At 38.2% G+C, this 6306-nt stretch overlaps 1 long non-coding RNA gene across 1 annotated transcript; it reads right to left on the minus strand.

Annotated features, from left to right (window-relative positions):
- Positions 1 to 3608: 3608 nt before the first annotated feature.
- LOC137199806 (uncharacterized) lies at positions 3609 to 5472 on the minus strand. The gene is made up of 3 exons (XR_010931857.1): positions 5024 to 5472; positions 4298 to 4936; positions 3609 to 4202 (listed from the first exon to the last, which is right to left on the minus strand). It is a non-coding gene; the product is annotated as an uncharacterized lncRNA (long non-coding RNA).
- Positions 5473 to 6306: the final 834 nt, after the last annotated feature.

Consider the following 6306-nt stretch of genomic DNA (forward strand, 5'->3'; position numbering starts at 1 on the left):
CTGATTATTTCCAACCTCCTCTTTGCACAAACCTCCCATCTACAAATAAACATGTACGTGGGTGGTGTCATAATGTTTCCTCCTCTTGACATTATAACCACCACCATCACCACTACACACCACTGGCTGAGTATAAATGCCCCATTAAAGATATACTGCCTCCTTATGACAGACTGTTAACTTTCTCATTCCCAAGAACAAGAAAATGAACAATTTTCATTAGTAAATCTTTCTGTGTTAAATTTTGATGTGACTTCAGGACTTATATTTTACAATGTTGTGAGTCCAGATATATCAAGTCATTAATAAAACAAATACATTATTTGTTGTTGTCAAGACAAGATATGTGTGATTTAAATGCTGCATTGTTTTCCCAAATAGGGTTAAAAAACACACATTAAGATCTGTGGAGAAACACTGCACCCTCATGGATGTAATAGTAATAACATCAAATCCAGGATCTCATGATGAACCAGCTGGCTGATGTGAGTTCAGTGTGTCTCTGCTTTGTGTTATCAGCAGGTGAATGATTGTGATTGTGTAACTGGTTTCATCAGAGAAGGTTTTTGTCAAAGACGGAGGGTTTGTGCAGCACTGTGCGTCATTAGCAGCACAGAAATACACTGCTCTGTCCTCAGATCGACTCAGCTTTGGAATACGAAGAGATGACAGACTTCTACCATCACCACTCACATTATGAGTCTCTTTGAATTTATCTTCCACAACTAGAGAAGTGAGTCGTACATAACCAACAAGAGCCATATCACTTTTCCCATCAGACTGTTTGTACCACTGGATCATATCAAAATTAGTGTTTGAATGGCTGCAGTTTATCAGGATTTCTTCACCAAGATCTTTGATCATGGCTGCTGGAGTCTGATCAACACTGTTCTTTGAGAGTTCTGTGAAAAAAATGTGAAACAAACAACTTTAGTGGAGAGAAAAACCTGCAGTGAACATATTTAGAACCATATGTCATAAGTTAATGTAATATTACCTGTCAAACAGAACGGCAGAGCTGCTAAATGTATGAGGAGTCTGATCATGATCCAAATGCAGATGAAAACAAAACAATAATGTCAAGTTCAAACTGAACAGAACTGTCTGGTTGTAAAGGAGGAGGAGGAGTCGACATAATGGACGTCACATCTTTTCATCAGTGGATTTATACAGTCTACTATTGTGTTGGTTAATACAGGAAGAGGCGGCTTTAATGCTGATATCAGTGATTTCCTGCTACAGGCTGCAGTTTGATGCAGGTGTGCTCTTCTTCAGTGTAAAGTGATGAGAGAGGGTTTTTGTAGAGGCAAGAAGGTATTTGTGTCACTGTGCCTACTAGCTGCACAGTAATACATGCCACCATCCTCTGACTCTCTGAGTTTTAGTACATGAAGTTGAGATTTCACTGAACCATCTCCAGTCACATTGAAATGTTGTTTGAATTGGTCCTCAATGGTTGGGCTAGTATTCTGAATAAATCCAATGAGGTTAAGGTTAGAGTTGCCCGTCGACTGCTGATACCACAATATTGTATAGTATCCACTGATTGAATGGCTGCAGTTGATTATCTCTGAACTGTCAGCACTTCCTAATATTGATGATGGAACTTGAAGGACTTTAGTGCTCAGTGAACAACCTGCATTTAAGAGAGAAAAAATATTAAGAAAACAGAAATGGTTATAAAATATATATCTTTTAGAAAACAGTTCTAATTTCTACCTACAGGAAAGTGAGAGAAGCAGCAGAGTGATGCTGTTGAGGTTTCTGATCATGATGTCCTCCCCTTTGTCTCCACATTGACTGACAGACTGAACAGATGTTGAGGGACAAACTCAGAGGGGAGGAGACAGAGATTTGGATTATGTGAGCAAGTCTCTGGTTGCTGTCGTGCTGTGATGTAAATTTTCAATTAATGAAACACCTTCACAATGTATTTTATATGGTGCTAATTGATTGGCAGACAATTAATCAACTCCTACTCTGATGGTGAAATCATATATTAAGCTAAAACACCAAACATTTGCTGGTTCCAGCTGGTTTGATCAAACAAGCAATTCAAAGATGTTCACTTTGCTCTGTTATTGGTGGTGGATATATTTTCACTATTCTGACATGTATTTTAAATAAATATTGAACTGAAAAGAATAAGGAATCAATCAATAATTAATGAACATAATACTGAAAACCTAGGTGTACAGTAATATAATTTATTGTATATTTTCTTGTTATCAAATATTTTGAAATGTGACATCACTCCCAACAACTAGACCTGTGTGTGAAACAGTAAAAGTTACCTCAAGTGAATATTTTAACTCACATACATTAGAGTATTTTACAACCGTTGTCATTGTCTGCTCTCATTCCCGAAATAAAAGTTTTAGTTGTAATGCAGAGATCATTGTACTCAGTCTGGATGATAATTTAGTGATTCAAACTGTTTGACTCTCAGTTGAATAGTGCCGTATCATGATGAAATGCTCATATCATGTTAGTGTTTTCCTTGGTGTGGTTGCAGTATATTGTTGCATTTTCATCCTTGAATTTCCACAGTATGGAAGTCTGAGTGACATCACTCCCATCAACTAGACCTGTGTGTAAAACAGTAAAAGTTAGCACCAGTGAACATTTTAACTCACATACAGTAGCCCTATAGACTAGTAGATCATTAAATTGATGTTCAACATTTGCTTGTTATACGTAATAATAAAGGTTAAAGGCCATAATGTAGTGGGTTGATCTCACCTTCTATCCAGAGCAGAAGTGTTAACAAGCTTAGGAAACCATGTTTGATGATGTCCATGTTGTAGAAGTCAGAGACTGAAAGAGGTCTAATCTAACTGTCGGTGTAGTTACAGAGATCTAAAAGGTTCCAGGTGGGTGTTTCATAGTTGATGTTCTCTGATGCTGTTAGCTGCTGTGTAATCCATGTGATGAATCAAAGTGTAACTGGGAGTGTTTGTGGTGCTCGAGGTCCCCCTACAGTACAGGAGAGAGAGATGTACAGTACAGGAGATAAATTGAGTTGGTAGCAGTTGTTCCAACAGTGCACTGAGGTTTTTGTTCAGCTGTCAAGTGCATCTGTATCACTGTGCTTACTGACAGCACAGAAATACAAGCCTTTATCTCCTGGTTCTAGATTCTTCACTGTGAATGTCCCACTAGCAAAGTCAGGCTTAGTGGCTGAGAACCTCTCTTTTCTGAAGTCTGGTTCAAAGTCAGGTTTGCTGTCTGGAACAGTGAACACAATTTGTTTCATTGCTTCTCCTGGCAGCTGTCTATACCAGTACATCTGGTAGTAGTTAAAATCCTTGGTGTGGTTGCAGTGTATTGTTGCATTTTCATCCATAAATTTCCACATTATGGAGGTCTGAGTGACATCACTCCCATCAACTAGACCTGTGTGTAAAACAGTAAAAGTTAGCACCAGTGAACATTTTAACTCACATACAGTAGCCCTATAGACTAGTAGATCATTAAATTGATGTTCAACATTTGCTTGTTATACGTAATAATAAAGGTTAAAGGATATAGTGTAGTGGGTTGATCTCACCTTTTATCCAGAGCAGAAGTGTTAACAAGCTTAGGAAACCATGTTTGATGATGTCCATGTTGTAGAAGTCAGAGACTGAAAGAGGTCTAATCTAACTGTCAGTGTAGTTACAGAGATCTAAAAGGTTCCAGGTGGGTGTTTCATAGTTGATGTTCTCTGATGCTGTTAGCTGCTGTGTAATCCACGTGATGAATCAAAGTGTAACTGGGAGTGTTTGTGGTGCTCGAGGTCCCCCTACAGTACAGGAGAGAGAGATGTACAGTACAGGAGATAAATTGAGTTGGTAGCAGTTGTTCCAACAGTGCACTGAGGTTTTTGTTCAGCTGTCAAGTGCATCTGTATCACTGTGCTTCACTAGCAGCACAGAAATACACTGCTCTGTCCTCAGATCGACTCAGCTTTGTAATATGAAGAGATGACAGACTTCTCCCATCACCACTCACATTATGAGTCTCTTTGAATTTATCTTCAACAGCTGGAGAAGAGTATCGTACATAACCAACAAGAGCCATATCACTTTTCCCAGCAGACTGTTTGTACCACTGGATCATATCAAAATTAGTGTTTGAATGGCTGCAGTTTATCAGGATTTCTTCACCAAGATCTTTGATCATGGCTGCTGGAGTCTGATCAACACTGTTCTTTGAGAGTTCTGTGAAAAAAATGTGAAACAAACAACTTTAGTGGAGAGAAAAACCTGCAGTGAACATATTTAGAACCATATGTCATAAGTTAATGTAATATTACCTGTTAAACAGAACGGCAGAGCTGCTAAATGTATGAGGAGTCTGATCATGATCCAAATGCAGATGAAAACAAAACAATAATGTCAAGTTCAAACTGAACAGAGCTGTCTGGATGTAAAGGAGGAGGAGGAGTCGACATAATGGACGTCACATCTTTTCATCAGTGGATTTATACAGTCTACTATTGTGTTGGTTAATACAGGAAGAGGCGGCTTTAATGCTGATATCAGTGATTTCCTGCTACAGGCTGCAGTTAGATGCAGGTGTGCTCTTCTTCAGTGTAAAGTGATGAGAGAGGGTTTTTGTAGAGGCAAGAAGGTATTTGTGTCACTGTGCCTACTAGCTGCACAGTAATACATGCCACCGTCCTCTGACTCTCTGAGTTTTAGTACATGAAGTTGAGATTTCACTGAACCATCTCCAGTCACATTGAAATGTTGTTTGAATTGGTCCTCAATGGCTGGGTTAGTATACTGAATATATCCAATGAGTTTAAGGTTAGAGTTGCCCGTCGACTGCTGATACCACAATATTGTAATGTATGAACTGACTGAATGGTTGCAGTTGATTATCTCTGAACTGTCAGCACTTCCTAATATTGATGATGGAACTTGAAGGACTTTAGTGCTCAGTGAACAACCTGCATTTAAGAGAGAAAAAATATTAAGAAAACAGAAATGGTTATAAAATATATATCTTTTAGAAAACAGTTCTAATTTCTACCTACAGGAAAGTGAGAGAAGCAGCAGAGTGATGCTGTTGAGGTTTCTGATCATGATGTCCTCCCCTTTGTCTCCACATTGACTGACAGACTGAACAGATGTTGAGGGACAAACTCAGAGGGGAGGAGACAGAGATTTGGATTATGTGAGCAAGTTTCTGGTTGCTGTCGTGCTGTGATGAAAATTTTTAATTACTGAAACACCTTAACAATGTATTTTATATGGTGTTAATTGATTGGCAGACAATTAATCAACTCCTACTCTGATGGTGAAATCATATATTAAGCTAAAACACCAAACATTTGCTGGTTCCAGCTGGTTGGATCAAACAAGCAATTCAAAGATGTTCACTTTGCTCTGTTATTGGTGGTGGATATATTTTCACTATTCTGACATGTATTTTAAATAAATATTGAACTGAAAAGAATAAGGAATCAATCAATAATTAATGAACACAATACTGAAAACCTTGCTGTACAGTAATATAATTTATTGTATATTTTCTTGTTATCAAATATTTTGAAATGTAAACATTTGTTGAGCACAGCTGCTTGAAGTTTCTTGTGTTCCCTGTTTCAGTATTTTCATGTCCCTTTTATATCCAAGTTATCTGTCTTCTCATTAATTCTTGGTCTTTAAAATGCTATTTATTCCTTTCTCCTCTCTAATCTGATGTTGAAGTGATTTTCATCTTTTTCAGTTTATATGTTGTTACAGTGTTTGTAATGATTGTGAATACAGTAACTCAGTCTTGTGTCTTGTGGTTTCCAGTCTAATAATCGTTCTTCTTTGCTGGAAATTTGGCCTCACTGAAGTCACTTTCATATGTATGTGGGGGATTTGGGGTCATGAAAACGTTTTGCTTCATCCTTTCTCCTGGCTGCTGTCTGTACCAGTACATGTACCAATATGAACTGCCCTTAGTGTGACTGCAGTTCATTGTTGCAGACTGACTCACGTTCCTCCACAGCAGAGGGATCAGTGTGACATCACTCCCATTAATTAGACCTGTGGAGGTAAAAAAAAAAAAAAGTGTTACAGAACCACCAGTGAGTCCTCTGTATGCAGTCAGAACATAAAATCATCATTATGTCTTTAAAGCTAAAGTGACAGCTTCTCCTTTCAATCCTCGGCCTCATGATGTACAGTACCTACAATACAGAGCAGAGCTGCAGAGAGTTTGATCAGACCAGCTGGGATCATTATTGTGTTCTGAGTAAAATGAAAATGAGAGACACTCAGTCTGTGTGATGGAAGGTGTGACGTTACAACAGAGTTTATTTCTGTG

Source organism: Thunnus thynnus, chromosome 16, assembly GCF_963924715.1.
Source record: "Thunnus thynnus chromosome 16, fThuThy2.1, whole genome shotgun sequence".
NCBI lineage: Eukaryota > Metazoa > Chordata > Actinopteri > Scombriformes > Scombridae > Thunnus > Thunnus thynnus.